The following is an 18757-nucleotide window of genomic DNA, read 5'->3' as shown; positions in this document are numbered from 1 at the left end:
GCCCCCTTCCGGAGCCGGCGGCCAGTGCGAGCCGCGCAGCCCCGTCCGGCCGCGCGCCCCCGGCGTCGCGGGCCGTCCGCCCGCCTCCTTCCTCCAGCCGCCGCGTTCTCTACCCTCGTCCGGCCCTCCCGCCGCCGGTGGCGTTCCTACCCCGCGCTCCTCCCCGCAGCTGCCCCGGGGGCCGCTGTGTGCTCGAAACCGAGCGGCGGCTTCCCCAACGTGGCTTCACAGGCACGCGCACGGCCCGGCTCTCCAGGGCCCGCTCCCCCGGTCCCCGTGCTCTCTGATCTCCTGCTTGCTGCCAGCATCCTTATTGAGCACGCCAGCGTTCCTCCCCTCCTGGTGAACGTAATCAGAGAAAGTTGTCAAAATTAATAAAGGGAAACTTCACGAAAGTGGAGCCCTCAGGCTGTACCACTCCCTGCCAATTACAGGAAGAACTGCCAATTACAGGAAGGAGTGTCAATTATAGACACCCCCCCCCACCCCCGACCCCTCGGAAGAATCTTCAACGGGATGGAGGCCACAGTCCCAGGCCCCAGCTGGAAAAGATGTTTGGCACATCTCAGCAACCCCAGCCACTCAGCCAATGAGAAACCTTCATTACTTAAAACTCCAGTGAACTTCAGTGAACTTTCGGTTCAAAGCAACCTTCCCAGCTTCCTCCTTCTTCCTGAAATAACGGTCCTCTCCCTTGTTGGGCTTGACAAACGCAGCTTGCAAGCCCTGAATTGCAATTCTTTGCTATTCCCGGAGAAGCTCGGTTTGCTGACAAAATAATATCATGTTTAATCTTTAAGGTCAATAAAGGTTTCGTTGGAAGAAATTTTAAACCGCCTACTTGGACCTCCATTTGCTCCAACACTCCTGGGATGGAGAGCTCACTCTCTTGCCGTGCAGTCTTGTTCAAAACTGAGCAGCCCTGATCGCCAGGAAAAAATTCTTACTGGAGGCAAAAATCCCCTCCCTGCACCTGGCACTGTCCTCCCCCTCCCAAATCCACCATGAGTTAGAGGGATCCCTGGTTCTCATAACTATCTTGGATGTATTGAAGAGACTTATTAGGACCATAGAAAGCAAGGTAGAGTCACTGGTGTCAGTAACTTAAGTAGTGATGTAAGCAGCCAAAGAGTAGCTAAGATCCGGTATCGCCCAAAATAGCACAAGCTGAGGATACCCAGAACTGATAACTAGCAAAAGCAAAGGAGGTCAGCAAAGGTCCAAGACTGATTAAACTCCTTTAAAAAGGGAGATCTTTGCAGCAAACTGTCAGACTTTCCAGATAACAATCCTTTCATGTCTGTCCACATCAAAAAGGCAACTACCAGGGAAAGCTTTACCCTATTGATCTCTGAACAGAGATTATCCACGGTTTGAACAGCCTGTGCCAAGAGCAGACCCTGACTGGACCGGGCCCTTATCTCAACTGCACACTCCCAGACCGACTTTGACTTTGGTTTGTTAATGCCCTACCCACTTTGTATCTCTTTTGTTGGGTGACTGGGTTTTAGGCTTTGCTTTGTGTGACGGTGAGAAGCCAAGTCCAACGCGTAGCAAAATGTCGCTGACTTTGAAATCCTGAAACTGCTTTACAGTTATGTTGATTTTGCTCTGTGACTGAATGAAGCTGACGTTGTGTTAATTCATAACTCATGCGTGAGTCTTTCTAACAAGCTCTTGACAACTACCTAGGCTTTACCTTTTCTAGGCGAAGCCCAACTCTCTCAAGGTTCTAATGGGAGTTGATTTCCAGACTCCACTGTCCTGGTTCCCATTTGCTATATTTAATGTTGCTCATACATCGTGGCTCCAAGAATAATGAGAACTGCACATCTGTCCACATGCAGCAAATCCTGCAGACACCTGCAAGACTAAGCCATCTGACCGACTTCTAACATGACTTCTAGTGTGACTTCTAGTTGCACAGGGCCTGCCCCTAGGTTGCTCCCAGTGCTGCTACCCCAAGCCCCATAAGTTGTCTGCCTAAGAAAGCTTGTCAACAAAAACCCTGAAATTCACAGATTTGGTCAGAGCCATGGAGAAACTTTATCATACAGTCTGCAAAGGGACAAGTACCATCTTCACCTACAAACTAAGAGTATGCTCTGAAGGATTCAGCTAAATAGACAAAACAAATTCTGTGCCCTTGATGGAGACTGGTCAGACTCCTGTCCCAAACAACAGGATGGAGATTTAGCAAGCAGGCTACAGTTAGATATTTCTGGTGGTAGTTTTCAGGAGGTGGCGGCCTTTGGAGAGCATGATACAATGTGCTGCAGGGGTCCTTTTTGCACATTTTGCTGAATTTTGTGCAAGTCTCTCACCTTAGGCTGTGTGACTGGCTTTGTTCCTCATAGTCATTAGGCCCATTTAAAATTTTACTGTTTCCTCCCTTGGCATCAGGGAATCCATCTGGTCCATCAGTTAGTACATTCTAATAATCATTGAAGTCTTTTATTCTCACGGCTTCCAGAATCACTGTTTGTTCCTGGCAAACCTGATGAGGCCCTGACCTCTCAAAGGGTTTACAACTGTGAACATGTATCTCTAACAACTCAGAAGTCTCTCTCTCTCTCTCTCTCTCTCTCTCTCTGGGAACCTGAAAGTCATTTCTTTGAAATATAGTCCTCAGGAAGGATAGGGTGTTTGTTTCCCAGTCTCTGTTGGGGGATAGAACCCTAACTTCTGCAGCCGCCAGCTCGTAAACAGAGCGGTCCTAATTGCATTTACACTGACCAACCCTTCTTAACTCCTCACTTCTCTGACTCTACCTCTAGCCCCCCATCATCTCTCTCCCTTCTTCTTCCTTTAAAATGTCCAAATCACTTCTGCACAAGTCAGAATGCGGCTCAGCATTTTCTCTTACTGTGGGTAGTTACCAAGTAAAATCTGTGTTTAACTGCCTTGAATCTTTCCCTTTGTCACTGGTCGCCACATTCCAGGGTGATCCGGTCATAGACGAGCCCACCACTGTCTATATTCCTTCACTTTCTTAGCCACCAGATCAAAGAGAACTTCAGGTTTCTTTCCCACTAATGTCTCTGAAGCCAAGCGTACACCTATCTCATACACAGGTATAACCCCAAGTGCTAATTAAATATTATGAGTTTGCAGTCACAGTTGGGAAAGTCAGGCCATGTCAACTATGTCACCTACTAGCTGTGGGACATTGGAACTTCAGTGTGCTCCAGTATACGACAGAAGCAACGGTGGCTACTTTGGAAGAGTTCTGTAAGGATCAAATGACTTGGTATAGATAAACGCTGTGCTAGCACACACGGGTTTGCCACAAATGTTTGTCCTGCTCCCTCAGTGTGGTGCTCCACAGACATCTCGATGGCATCTGTGTTTCTAGCTCTAGCATGCATCTTTGCAAAAATGTTATGTGTAATCCAGCCCAAGTGTCTCCCGAAATTGTGAAGAAGGAAATTACAATTAATTTCATAAATGTGAAAAAAAAGAGGGGGGCTGCCTGGGTGGCTTAGTCGGTTAAGGGTCCGACTTTAGTTCAGATCATGATCTTACCATCCATGAGTTCAAGCTCTGCATCGGGCTCTGCGCTAACAGCTCAGAGTCTGGAACCTGCTTCAGATTCTGTGTCTCCCACCCTGCCCCTCCGCGCTTATGCTCTGTCTCTCTTGGTCTCTCAAAAATAAACAAATGTGAAAAAAAATCACTTTTAAGAAATTTCAAAAGTCTGCATGTTTAAAGACATCACCAATGAAACTAAACAGACAACAAACTGGAGGACAAGGGAGAATATGTGCACATATAACATGATGAGGTTTTCGGGGTGATGGGGGTCTGCGGGGTCCACAGCCAATGGCCAAGAAAGAATTCTTGAAATGTCTTTGGGGCAAAAAGGTGATTTTTATTAAAGCACAGGCACAGGACCCGTGGGTAGGAAAAGCTGCCCCGGGACCATGGTGAGATAGATGCTGATTATATACTATGTAGTTGGGGGAGGTAAAGTCCAGAAGTTTCCAGTGAGATTGTCTATGCTAAAGAAGACACACAGAATCTGGGAGGCCTAGCTATTGTCAAGCTGAGGTTGTTTTCCCTCTAGCAAAGCATGAGCATTAAGACTAAAGCATAAACATTAAGTAGAGAGTTCCTGGAGGGATGTTACACTCTGCCAGCCTCAAGTATTTGTCAACGGCTGCAGGTTATAAGGAAATTGAATTCTGTCTCCCATTTCCTTCTTCTGCCTTTGTTTCCCACGTCACTACGGAGGGGTGATGTTGGGGCTCCACGAAACAGAATCTATAGGTTTCTGGGGATTAGGCTATTTATAAGATTGCTGTTTTCTTATGATTTACTAAGATGTTTGTAAATAAATGGAGACTCGGTCCTACAGGACTATGATTTCTACCCATTAACCATTTGTTTTTCCCCTTTCCTTGGTTCTTGGGCAGCCAGGAGCGCCCGAGGAATATCACACACATCCCACCTGGAGGGGGGGGGGATGTTTGCAGTCCGTCAGCTTGCCTTCTCCTCTCTCATTATAACAGACAAGTGCTGTTATGTCTAGCTCATATGAAAAACTACAAATCCACCAGTAAAAGGCAAACAAAACAGTACAATGTTGACCAAAGATACCTACGGACAAATCACAGAAAATACTCAAATGGTGAATAAACATGTAGAAAACACAGCTGTTGACGCAAAATGAGCAAACCTTTTCGAATTCCTGAAAGGAAGGAGGAGTTTGAGCCAAGCCCAAGTCAGGGGAGCCGCCCCAGATTGCCAGATTGCCAGAAAGCTCTGGCAAAGGAACATTCGCTGTAGGGCTAGATTCGCTTTTTAACATGAAAAGTTACAAATCATTAGACAAAGAACATTTCAGAATGTTGTAGATCTTAAGTTTCTAGTATATGCAGGGCTGCAGGACTTTAATGTATGGGAGCCTGGGAAGTTTTTTCCCTTTTTTTCTTATCTTTTGTGTTCGGAATGCTTTTCGGCTTCAACAAAGCAGATGTGCAATGTACGCCTGGGGCACAACCCCATGCTTTGAGGTTTCGAAGAGCCATTTTGACCTTGGTAAATGTTAAAATACAGCTTCCCTGGAGGCCCAGGAGCAGGGTCCACAAATGCTAAAACTTGAAAATTTCCTTTATGACAGCATTAACAGAATTTGGAAAAAAAGCAAATGTGAACAATGAGATAAATTGGTCTGTCAGTTTGCAAAAAACTTTTAAATAATAATACAGATTTATACTGGGGTGCTGGGTGGCTCAGTTGGTTGAGTGTCTGACTTCCAGTCAGGTCATGGCTCACGGTTCATGAGTTTGAGACTCCCATCAGGCTCAGCGCTAACAGCTCAGAGCCTGGAGCCTGCTTCAGATTCTGTGTCTCCCTCTGTCTCTACCCCTTCCCTGCTCACACTCTGTGTCTCTCTCTCTCAAAAATAAAAATAAATATTAAAAAAGTACACACACAGGGCGCCTGGGTGGCTCAGTCAGTTAAGCGTCTGACTTTGGCTCAGGTCATGATCTCACAGTTGGTGAGTTCGATCCCCGCTCGGGCTCTGTGCTGACAGCTCAGAGCCAGGAGCCTGCTTCAGATTCTGTGTCTCCCCCTCTCTCTGCCCCTCCCCTGCTCATGCTCTGTCTCTTTCTGTCACTCAATAATAAATAAAAATGTTTAAAAACTTAAAAAAAATACACATTTACATTTATTGAGCAATTATTTTGTCGCAGTCACTGTGTTAAGGTCATTTATATTTTATTTCATTGCCCTAAAATGTAGGCTCCACAATGAGGAACAAATTTTAATAGTTCACCTTGGAATCCTCATACTCCTGCTCCATTGCTGGCAAAGAACAAGCAACTAATGACAGCTACTGAATGTTCATAGTGAAACTGTTTGCAAAATCCTGGAATGCTGCTTCTCCAGTTCTTCTCACAGCTGGCTCCTTCATCAAGATTGGGTCTAAATCTTCCCCTAGTTACTGTTTATCTCATCGGGGATTGTTTGTTTTCCTGCATAGCTATACTCAAAACCTACACTTCTTTAACTTCCTTGTTTCCTTGTTTATGATTTCCCTTCTCCCACTCACTCTCTAAGAGTTGCAACCGTATCTGTTTTGTTCATTGCTATTCCCCAGCAAACAGGATTCCTCACCCATAACAGAGACTCAATAAATATTTATTAAATGGGTTAATAAAGAGTAATGGTAGGAGGATCGGAAATTATAGTCTATCATAACAGGATATAAGTGAAATCGATACAATAAGCAAAATCAATACACCCTGGTATGCAAAGATGTTCACGACAGAATGAATTTTATAAATGCAAATAGCAGAGGCTGCGGCTGGTGACCCAGTTGGTAAAGCGTCAGACTCTTGATTTTGCCTTGGATCACAATCTTCTGGTGGTGAGATGGCTCTTAATCTTTCTTACCAATGATCCTCCACTCCACCCTCATTTTCTTGAACTGATGAAGTTCAAAATACATGGTGTATTGTTCCAAACGACTCTATAAAAATTGTCCGCAGTGACATAACTTTTGAAAACACAGCACACCATCACCAACCTCCTTTGGGATTTATAACACATTATCTATCTTCAAATATATCATGAAGACCAGAAGAACCTGTTTATCTCCAAACCCAGAATATCTCAAAGACACTGGAGTAAGTAACACCGTTTTCTTGGCGTAACTTTGTATAAATCTTGCAGAACAATTTATTCTCTGCACAACTGCTGGAGAGAAGCTACAAAAAACTAGGAGCCCAGGTTCTAGCTCCTCTGGCTGCACTGGATCTTGTACAGCCCCCAGGAGTGGCCTTGGAGTTTCTAGTCTCCAGGCGGCTTCCATCAGCTCATCTTCCATTGACTCTCAACTTCAAAATTCATACCTTTTCTAATCTCACTATACAGCTCAGGCAGCGTTTCTAGTTGCCTCTAGGGAATTTCCACGTAAGTATTTGGCCATTTACTTACCTCTGATCAAGTGGCTAACCTGCAATCATTCATGTATTATTCCTCCCAGAGTCTCCATTTCTTTTCCCAGCGTCATTATTCTGAACTCCTTGGTAAATAATTTTAGTTTGCCTGTTATTTAATTCCATAAATCCAGCCAATTGCCAACTTTTGTTCTATTAATCACTTATTCCAACCTGTTGAGGTCAATTCGGATCAGATTCTATCATGTTCATCATTTTTGCTTATCCATCAATCAAAAACGCTTATTTTAAGACTTATATAAAGACTCATATCTGAAAAGTCTTCCCTGAGATTCACTCAAACCCCTCACAATTAATCTCATTTTGCTCTATAAAATTGCATTACATTCTTTTCATGCTTCTTCTTAGCCCTTTCCACAGTCTGATATAGTATGGTTCATTTTATTTTTTATTTTTACTTATTTGAGAGAAACAAAACATGCAGGAGAGGGGCAGAGAGAGAGGGGAACAGAGAATCCAAAACAGGCTCCATGCTGACAGCAGAGAGCCCAGCGTGGGCTAGGAACCATGAATCACAAGATCATGACCTGATCTGAAATCAGAAGCTTAACCTACTGAGCTACCCTGGGGTCCAAATATGGTTGATTTTAAATGTATGCCACCTTGTGGCCCAAGAAGGTTGCTTGAGCTCCACACTTCACCTTGGACATTTCAAGCCTTAAGAAGAAGGACAAAGAAGATATACTATCTGCCTTATAAAAGGATGTAAAAGACAAAATACACAAGACAAAGAAGGAGATGATGTTGTTCAGGCTACTACAATGAAACACCCTTCAATGAAACATCCCAAGGTCCAAGTGTCACCACAATGTAATTTTGCCTTAGATCTTCATAGGAGGCATAGTCAAGTCTCAGGCGGGATGATTTAGAGCTGGGAACGTTTTGTAAGCAGAGGAAATTTCAGTCAGCTAAACAGGAAACACTTATCTGTATATTTAGTTCTTTTCAGGCAAGTATTTCTAATATCAGCTAGTCATTCATGAGACAAAGAATAAGGCTTTGGATACACCAGAAACTCATATATTTCAATTCTAGCTCAATAAAAACAGTTGGGAGTTGGAGGGACTCTGGCCTCCTCAGAGACTTTGGTAAACACTCTGTGAGTCTTATGGGAGTCGGAGAAATTGTGGATGGAGCCTCATCTAAGTCCTACGGGGAAGAGTGCTTCATTGAAGTAATCCTCTTCCTGGAACACACAGGTGGGGGCGGGGTGGTGTTCAGCAAACAAGAGGTTGGGGAATTTCTTAGCTATCACTGTCTTCCGGGGGCACAGGCTCAGGAGAAGTCTGACGTCCTTAGCGGCTTCCTGAAAGTCTCACACAATATTTGGGTTGAATCTAATTGACCAGTACCTAATCACGTGGCCCCGTCTAGATTTAAGAGAGGCTAGAAAATATAGTCTTTTAGATGGGATGCAGTGGAGCCCATAAAAGTGGGTACTATTGCTAACTAGAAAACGATCCACTGTTGAGAGCAAGCCAGCCAACCTCCTGGGTGACACATCAGGACTTCACAATACCTGCTGTCTGGTGTCCTCCTCTACCGGCCTGCCTCTCTCCTCTAGTGTCCACAGAGTAGCCCAAGTTCTTCTAAACCGTAAACAGGTCTTGTCCCTGCTTGCTTACAACTCACCAGCTGACTGAAGGGTAAAATCCAAACCAAAAAGGCCCTGACTAATCTGCCCTTGGCCTTTCTGCAACTCTATCTTACAGCATTCCTTCTCCTTACATGCGAAGACCCAGTCACACTTGCTCCTGTCATGCCTTTTATTTATTTTATTTTTTTAAATGTTTTATTTATTTTTGATACAGAGAGAGACAGAGCATAGAGAGGGAGGAGCAGAGAGAGAAGGAGACACAGAACTGGAAGCAGGCTCCAGGCTCCGAGCTAGCTGTCAGCGCAGAGCCCGATGCAGGGCCCAAACCCACGAACATGAGATCTGACTTGAGCCGAAGTCAGAAGCTCAACCGACTGAGCCACCCAGGTGCCCCTATTTATTTATTCTTGAGAGAGAGAGAGAGAGAGAGAGAGAGAGAGAGAGAGAGAGACAGAGCATGAGCAGGAGAGGGGCAGAGAGAGAGAGAGAGACATAGAATCTGAAGCAGGCTCCAGGCTCTGAGCCACCCAGGCACCCCTGTCATGCCTTTTAAAGAGAACAAGTCCTTTCTATTTCATTTTCCTTCTAGAATGTTCATTCCCCTTCTTCATATAATTGGCTCATTTCAAGCTCAAATGTCACCTCTTCAAAGAAGGCTCTGATTTCCCTATCTAAAACTACTCTCTGTCATTGCACCCTGTTCCTCTCCTTTAGAACACTTGTTCATTTATTTATTGACCTTCTTTTCCATGACAAGGCAGAGATTTGGCCTAATCTGTTCACATTCTCAGGCCACACATAGTATATGGTGCCGAGTGAGCTCGTTCTCTCTGCCTCTCTCTGTCTCTGTATCTGTCTGTCTCTATATATGCACTATTATGTATATATACACAATTTATATATATAATTTAAATATACAATCTATATATTTTATATGTTATGTATATGTGCAGGAATTTTTTTTAAGTTTATGTGTTTATTTTAAGAGAGAGAGAGAGAACGAGACGGGGAGGGCAGAGAGAGAGGGAGAGAGAGAGAGAGAGAGAGAGAGAGAGAGAGAGAATCCTAAGCAGGCTCTTGCTATCAGCACACAGAGCCTGATGCAGATCTCAAACTCATGAACCTGTGAGATCATGACCTGAGCAGAAACCAAGAGTCAAACGCTCAACCATCTGAGACACCCAGGTGCCCCCATGTGCAGGATTCATTAACCACAAAAGGATAGGAATGACCTAGACCTATTATTTATTTAACCTATGGATAAAACTGAATGCATAAAAAGAGTTGGGAACACTTGGCCACTGCATGAACTCCCAGGCTTTGGCATCTTACAGGCTAGAAGACACTTGCATACTAGAAAACAGTCTTGTTTTAGAAGTCAATAAAGGTCAACTGGCTTTTAGTACTGAAAGGGAACAGACTCTTATCCTTGTGAATAATTCTATCTTGGTTAAGCCAATCTTATCTAGTATCACCACCACCCCCCAACTTGTGGTTATACACTACCCAAACTTAGTCTGAAATGACACATCTGAGAAATGATGACTGCCCTTGAGTGATTGCAGTAGAGAAGTATAAAAGCAAAAGGATTTGGGATGTAGTTTAGGATCATAATTGGCTCTTCTTGGCCATGCATCAAATATGGGGTATGAGAGATTTGACTCCTACATTTTTGGCTCTCTTGCAATGAGTTAGACAGTTATTTTATCTACTGAGAGTGAGGGAGGAGAACTAGTGATGGGGGAGGGAAATGAATTTAAAGGGATGATATAGCCTGGGTGGCTCAGTCAGTCAAGTGCCTAACTGTTGATTTGGGCTCTGGCCACAATCTCATGGTTCTTGAGACCAAGCCCTGCATAGGGCTCCGCGCTGAGCATGGAGTCTGCTTGGGATTCTTCTCTCTTCTCTGCTCCTTTCCCAGCTTGTGCTCTCTCTCTGTCTCTCTAAACAAACAAACAAAAAACATTTTTTAAATGATTAAAAAAAAATAAAGAAAGGGTGCCTGGGTGGCTCAGTTGATTAAGCATCCCACTTTGGCTCAGGTCATGATCTCTCGGTTAGTGAGTTTGATCCCTGCATCAGCCCCTCTGCTGTCAGTACAGAGCCTGACCTGCTTCAAATTCTCTGTCCCTGCCTTCTCTCTGCCCCTCCTCTGCTTGTTCTCTCTCTCTCTCTCTCTCTCTCTCTCTCTCCCAAATAAAAATAAAATAAAATAAAATAAAATAAAATAAAATAAAATAAAATAAAAATAAATTAGGGGCACCTGGATGGCTCAGTCAGTTAAGCGTCCGACTTCGGCTCAGGTCATGATCTCACAGTTCATGGGTTTGAGCCCCGTGTCGGGCTCTGTGCTGACAGCTAGCTCAGAGCCAGGAGCCTGCTTCAGATTCTATATCTCCCTCTGTCTGACACTCCCCTGCTCATGCTGTCTCTCTCTGTCTCCCAAAAATAAATAAAAAACATTAAAAAATTTTAAAAAATTAAGGTAAATTAAAAGGAATAATATAAGTGTAGTATAAATGTGAGCAGGGGACAAAATTTCACCTGTATCTTCTTAGGGTCTCCAGCTTGGCCTCATCATTAAATTAATGTAACACAGATTAACAGTAGAAAAGCATACAGATTTATTTAATGTAAATTTTATGGGGCACCGTAGGCCTCCTAAGGAAACGAGGGCCCAAATAAGCAAAACCCAAATGCCTTCAAACTAGCTGGAAGAAAGGTAACTGTGGAAAAGTAAGGAAAACGTATGGGGAGGCCAACAGAAAATGAGCTCTTTTAACAAGGTCCATCTGTACAGAATTCTCTGAGCCTCCACTCTGGGTCTTTGGAAGTAAAAATGTTTCTTTTGTTTTGATACTGTTATGTTATGCCCAGATCGCAATATCGTCCCCAAAGACCAGAGACCACCAGAGAGACCGAGTCACGCATGCAAAAGCAAAGGGCTTTTTATTATGGGCTTAAGCTCGGTCTCTCAGCCTTCACCAACGCAGTGGGATCCGTGCTGAGAGCCCCGAACAAGGGCTGAGCAGGGTTTTTACGGGGCTTGGGAAGGGGGAGTTACAGGAAATTGTGAAACAGGTACAGGGGTCCAATCATTATCGCCTAACAGCATTGGCAGTAAATTTAACCATACACATTGTCCAGAGTGTTCGTTACTTTTGGCAGGACCCAATCACAATATTTAGAGTTTCTTTGAAAATAACCAATTACAGGGTGGGCCAAGGACCCTGACGTTGGGTGAGTAACTGGTTAATCTAGTATTAAACAACAGGTAACTATCTATGGTTTCCATCTATAGGCCTGCCCTTAGGAATGTGGAGGGTGTTAGGTTAATGTTAAGGGTGATTGGCTGTTACAAGGGTGGTCTCTCCTGCCTTGGGCAATGTGTAACCAACTGTCCGCTAGTTTCAGGGAAACTGAAACTTAGGCCTTTAAGGTACTTAAAGCCTGTCATGGAGTCAGTTTGGTTCAGACCTGCGTCCTTACAATACAGAGAGGGAGGGCAGCTTTTACACTCCAGTTTTGTCTCTTGCTTTCAGGAAGACAAGGGGAGGTCTGTGCTCTTCTTAAACCTGCTGTTTTTCAAGTGCCTTTAATTCAAAATGTGCCACATTTTGGGTGGCATTGCCTGCCACTCTTCAGCACTTACAAGCCTTGCCTTATACACGGTGGTCTTGATGATTACGTGTTTTTCAATCAATAAATTACAGAATTTGGGGGGCCTTAAGAAATGTTAAAAACTGGTCCTGTTTTCTGTAAAAAGATTTTTATAAATAATAAGACATACATGTTCTTAATTAAAAAGACTCATCACTAGAAAACAAATCTAATAAATGTAATGCAACAGTAACTTTAAATAAATGTTTATTTTTGAGAAACAGAAAGCACAAGGACAAGAGAGGCAGAGAGGGATAGAGGGAGACACAGAATCTGAAGCAGGCTCAGTGCAGAGCTGAATGGGGGAATTGAACCCATGAACCGTGAGATCACGACCTGAGCCAAAGGTGGATGGTTAACGGACTGAGCCACTCAGGTGCCCCAATAAGAACTTGTTTTTAAAGAAGGTCACTAAGAAGAGACTTTTCCTAGTAGGTAAAGAAAAATATGTGACATCACAGTCATTTTTAAAAAGAGCATGAGCACAGAGACAAATACTTTGACAGAACAAAATAGAGTTCAGAAACGCAGTCATATGTCTTAGGTTATAATAAAGGTGACATTTTACATTAGACAAAAAATACAGTCACACGTTTAAGAAAGATCTTTGATGCAATTACCATACATGCAAATAAATAAAAATAAATTTCTATTTCATGCCATATGAAGATAATTTTTTAGTGTAGGAAAAACTAAATATAAAAATAAAATCCTTTTCAAGTAAGGATTTTAAAAAATAATATTTGGATGAAGAAGGTCTTTCTCATAACTTACAAATTCAGACTTGACTGAGAAATTTCAAACTTTTATAAAGAGAAGAACAACCAAAAGAGACAAGCAGCATATAGGGAAGAAATATGTGCAGCATAAATATTAGGCAAAAATCTACTATCCAGAACAGAAAAAAAACTGCAAATCAGTAAGAAAAAAGAAAGGAGTTCATGGATGAAGAAAAAAACATGCCAATAAATACATCAGAGATGCCCAACTCTCTAATAATTATGGAAATCCAAACAAAAACAAGAGAACTTGCAAAATTAATAAATTGAGGGGCCCCTGTGTGGTTTGGTTGATTGAGCCTCCCAGTTCGGCTCAAGTCACGATTTCACGGTTCATGAGTTTGAGCCCCGCATGGAGCTCTGTGCTGACAGCACAGAGCCTGGAGCCTGCTTCAGATTCTGTGCCTCCCCCTCTCTTTGCCCCTCCCTGCTTGCACTCTCCCTCTCTCTCTCTTACAAAAATAAGCATTAAAAATTTTTTTTTAAAAGAGCAGAAAAGATAAATAGTATCCAGTGTTTAAAAGGATGTGGGAAAATGAGCAGTTTCAGACACATTTATGTATTTTAAGTGGGCAATTCCTTTCCTGATAATGAATTTGATCACTTCTATCATTATTTTATTTTATTTTATTTTTATGTTTTTTATTTATTTTTGAGAGACAGAGACGGTGCGATCAGGGGAGGGTCAGAGAGAGAGAGGGAGACACAGAATCTGAAGCAGCCTCCAGGCTCTGAGTTAGCTGTCAGCACAGAGCCCGACACGGGGCTGGAACCCAAGAACCTTGAGATCATGACCTGAGCCGAAGTCGGACGCTTAACTGACTGAGCCACCCAGGCGCCCCTCTATCATTATTTTAAATGCACATATGTTGTGATTCAGCTCTTTTAAGAACCTGCCTGAGAATAGTACTTGCATACTTTTTAATAACATGTGCACACAGATATCATTGTTGCGTGGTTTCAAATGGCAAAAAAGTTAAAAATGTCCAAAATAAAGAAATGACTGTATAAATAACTTAAATAATACAAGACAATCTGATGCAGTGATTAAATGAAATGAAGCAGACCTTTATACACTATAGAAATTGACAAAGCGATTCTACCATATATATGGAATTACAAACGACACAGGATATGGGGCGCCTGGGTGGCTCAGTCGGTTAAGCCTCTGGCTTCTGCTCAGGTCAGATCTCATGTTCATGGGTTCGAGCCCCGCGTCAGGCTCTGTGCTGACAGCTAACTCAGAGCCTGGAGCTGCTTCCAGTTCTGTGTCTCCTTCTCTCTCTGCCCCTCCCCCTCTCATGCTCTGTCTCTCTCTCTGTATCAAAAATAAATAAAACATTAAAAAAAAATTTTAAAAAATGACACAGGATAGCCGAAACAATCTTTAAAAAGAAGAATAAAGTGGGAGGAAATATCTCCAAAAAAAGTCAAGGTACCAGATAACGTGGAACAGTAATTTTGAACTGTACTGTTCTTAAGATTCACCTGAGGAACTTGTTTTTAAAAAATGTGTTTAAGTTATTTATTTATTTTGAGAGAGAGAGAGACAGTGGGAGTAGGGGAGAGGGAGAGACAGAGGGAAAGAGAGAAAGAGAGAGAGAGAGAGAGAGAGAGAGAGAGAGAGAGAGAGAGAGAGAGAACCCCAAGCAGGCTCCTCTCACCGTCAGCCCAGAACCTGATGCGGAGAACTCATGAAAGCATGAGATCATAAACGCAGCTGAAACCCAGAGTCAGACATTTAACCAACTGAGCCACTCGGGCGCCCCGAGAGGAACTTGTTTAAAAATGAAGATTTGGTCCTAATGGAGAACCAGGGGGAACGGAGGAGGGAGAGAGAGTTGGGGAGAGAGAGGGATGCGAAACTTGAGAGACTATTGAAAGCTGAAAATGAACTGAGAGTTGAAGGGGAAGGGGGAGGGGGGAAAAGAGGTGGTGGTGATGGTGGAGGGCACTTAAGGGGAAGAGCACTGGGTGTTCTATGGAAAACAACTTGACAATAAAATATTATGGAGAGAAAAAAAATGAAGATTTGGGGGGCAACAGGGTGGCTTGGTCGGTTAAACATCTGATTCTTGATTTTGGCTCATGTCGTGATCTTGCCATCTGACCATGCTGTGGAGCCGGCTTGGGTCTCTCTCTCTCTCTTTCCCCCTCTCTCTCTGCCCCTTCCCCACTCACACAGTCTCCATCTCTCTCAAAACTAAATAAACTTAAAAATGTTTTAATAAAAACAAATGAGGCCATGCACTCAGAAATCCTGACAATCCAGGTAATTTGGATGTATTTACAACCAACATCCTTCAGAAGCACCATCCCAAATCCATGCTTTATTTTTTCAGCATGCTCCAGGGAATAGAGACAGCTCACTTAAATGGTATTTATGTATATATATTTGTTACATGTTCATATGTACTTACATATCCCCATGTTTATTTTTCAATGACTATGGGGAGCTGTGCTCTGTTTAAAACCACAGACCCCTCCCCTTACCCACCTCTATCTCCTGATGAATATGACACTCATGACACTCATTTAGGACAGTACTCCAATTCATCATTTTGGGTCACTTTTAGTATTAAAATGTTTTTATTTAATTAAAAAATTTTTGATATTTTTTTGTTTTTCAAGACATTTTGTTTGTTTAAACATTTTTTAATGTTTTTTATTTTATTTTTTAGAGACAGAGACAGCACGAGCAGGGGAGGGTCAGAGAGAGGGAGATACAGAATCCGAAATAGGCTCCAGGCTCTGAACTAGCTGTCAGCACAGAGCCCAAGCTGGGCTCGAACCCACGAACCATGAGATCATGACCTGAGCCGAAGTCGGACGCTTAAGCGACTGAGCCACCCAGGTGCCCCTAATTATTTATTTTTGAGAGAGAGAGAGAGACAGAGCATGAGTAGGGGAAGGGCAGAGAGAGAGAAGGAGACACAGGATCTGAAGCAGGCTCCAGGCTCTGAGCTGTCAGCACAGAACCTTATGTGGGGCTCCAGCTCACAAACCATGAGATCATGTCCTGAGCCGAAGTTGGACACTCAACTGACTGAGCCACCCAGGTGCGCCCAAATATGTTAGTTTTAATAGTAAAATTCAAAATTAAACTAAAAACTAAATACTAAAATAGGCTCAGTTATTAAAATTCTGGGCTATTCACTTTCTCTGTCTCCCATCTCCCAAATGACCCTTGTAGGGGCAGCAATTTCGAGTGCAGGAGAAAAACATCCTCCTCTCTCACACCTTTCCCTTTCCCATCTTTCTTTGGGATTAACACTCAACTTTAGAGCATGAAGAGGGAAAAAGTAGACAGACTGTGAAGATGATATGGCTTTTGATTGCTTGCAGACATTAATGAGAGCTGAAAGTGACATCTTCACAGCATATGGATGAAAGAATCATGATGCATCACACACTGATAAAGGAAGCAATTCAAAACAGCTCCTAAAGGCATTGCCCCTGGTACCGCACACTGCAGAGACCCCCAAAGCCTGTAGCCCCTAACTTTACCTACTTACAGTCTGGGCCTCTCGGTAGGCAGAGGATCTGTTTTCTATACTACTCAGGATGGAGGCATCAAAGCGTATAGTCATGGCGACCTCAATTCCAGGCCACACCACATGGCCACATGGTTGGCTTGGATTTCTCGGGAGCAGAACCTAAAACAGGGGTTTACGGTAGAAGTACAGCCGGCCCTTTGACAACACGAACTTGAACTGCATCGGTCACTAATGTGTGGATTTTGTTTTTTTAATACAGTATAGAATTGTCAATGCATTTTCTTTCTTATGATTTTCTTAATAACATTATCTTTCCTTGAGGTTACTTTATTGTAAGAGTACAGTATTTAATACATATAACATACAGTTAATCAACATTTTATGTTATCGGTAAGGTTTCCAGTCAACAGTAGGCTATTAGTAGTTAAGATTTTAGAGAGTAGGGGCGGCTGGGTGGCTCAGCTGGTTGAGCATCCGACTTCAGCTCAGGTCATGACCTTATGGTTCATGAGTTCAAGCCCCACATCGGTTTCTGTGCTGACAGCTCAGAGCCTGGAGTCAGCTTCAGATTCTGTGTCTCCCTCTTTCTCTGCCCTTCCCTATCTGTACTCTGTCTCTGTCTCTCTGTCTCAAAAATAAATAAACATTAAAAAAATTTTTTTAAAGATTTTAGGGAGTCAAAAGTTGTACCTGGATTTTCAATTATACAGGACATTGGCACTTCCCAACCCCACGTTGTTTAGGGGTTAATCGTGGTTTATTTGGAGGTACAGATGTACTTGTCCAGGGTGGAATCATTAGAGAAGGGGCTACAGGAGGGCGCATATGCCAGGGATCTCTAGTGGAGACTGGAGCCCCGTTTCATGGGAAGTCCTGGGAACCACGTACTTAGCAGTTGTGCCACTAATGAGACATTTATACATCAACTGTTACACATCAATTGTTTCTTGTTAGTGTTAGGAATATAATTTATTTTTAACCCTGGCTGCCTCTCCTGTGATCTTGTTAAATTTAATTTTATGTCATTTAACTGTGTTTGTGGATTTCTTAGAATCTCCAGATCATGTTGTGTGCAAATCTGATCATTTTTGTCTGCAATATGGTTCTATTTCTTCCTTTCTAATCCATAGGTCTTTTATTAATTTATTTTTATTTCTGACCTTACAGCACTGGATAGGGCCTCCAATATAATTTTGAAAGGGACAATGAGAAGAGACTTCCTTGCCCTGTTCCAAATCTCAGGCACAGAGCATTCCATCTTTTACCATTAATTATGAGGTTACATATAGGTTTTTCATAAATGTGCTTTATCAGGTTGAAGAATTTCCCTTCTATTCCTTAGTTTGCTGAGATTTTCACTGTAATTGAGCTAATTTTGTGAAATGTCTTTCTTCCCCCACTGGTTAAAATTATATGACTTAAGATTATATGATTACATGATTTAAGATTATGATTATAAATGATATGGTTTTCCTACTTAACTCGGTTAATATTATAATCCTATTACTTGATATTAAAATGTTAAACCAATATTAACTCCATTACCTGGTCATAATGTATTATCCTTTTTATATATTACTAGATTTGATTTGCTCATAATTTGTTAAGGATTTTGCATCTATGACCATGAGGAAATACGAGTTAATGTTATCCCTTTCCTGTAATATGTTTGGTCTGGCAAGGGCCCTCAGCTGTGCTGCCTTGGGAGACGGATGATATGGTAAAGTCAAGTTGCCTCTCAGCTGTCCAAATTCATGTGTCCAAATTCATATTTTTTTGGCTCTAATGGTGTGCTGGGTCTTCTCCTTTGGAAACCTGTACTTCCACACAAGCTCTCTCGGATGTAAATGATTATCTGAGACAGTGTTTTCCAGGGGCTCCCAGATCATGGGTGAGTGGGGCTGGAGCTGGTTCATGAATGGACACAGAGTCCACCCTGCTACTGAGGTCTGTCTGGGTTGGCAAGATTCCTCCCAGATCCCACAGCTCCCTCAATGGCACTTTTGTCTGTGGATGGATGCTGAATTTTTGTTGTTCAGGGAAGGGGACAAATATGAGGGATATTTTTCTGTCACCATGATGGTGACACTACTGTGAAGTTTTCATTTCAGGTATTGTATTTTTCAACGCTAGAAGTTTTGATTTATTATTTTAAAAATATCTTCCATTTTCTATAAACCCTTGAGCATAATCATAATAGCTATTAAAGCATCTTTATCTGCTAATTCCATCATGCCTGCCCTTTGGGGATCTCTT

Source organism: Suricata suricatta, chromosome 2, assembly GCF_006229205.1.
Source record: "Suricata suricatta isolate VVHF042 chromosome 2, meerkat_22Aug2017_6uvM2_HiC, whole genome shotgun sequence".
In the NCBI taxonomy this organism is placed as follows: domain Eukaryota; kingdom Metazoa; phylum Chordata; class Mammalia; order Carnivora; family Herpestidae; genus Suricata; species Suricata suricatta.
Note: the sequence above shows the minus strand (reverse complement) of the source record.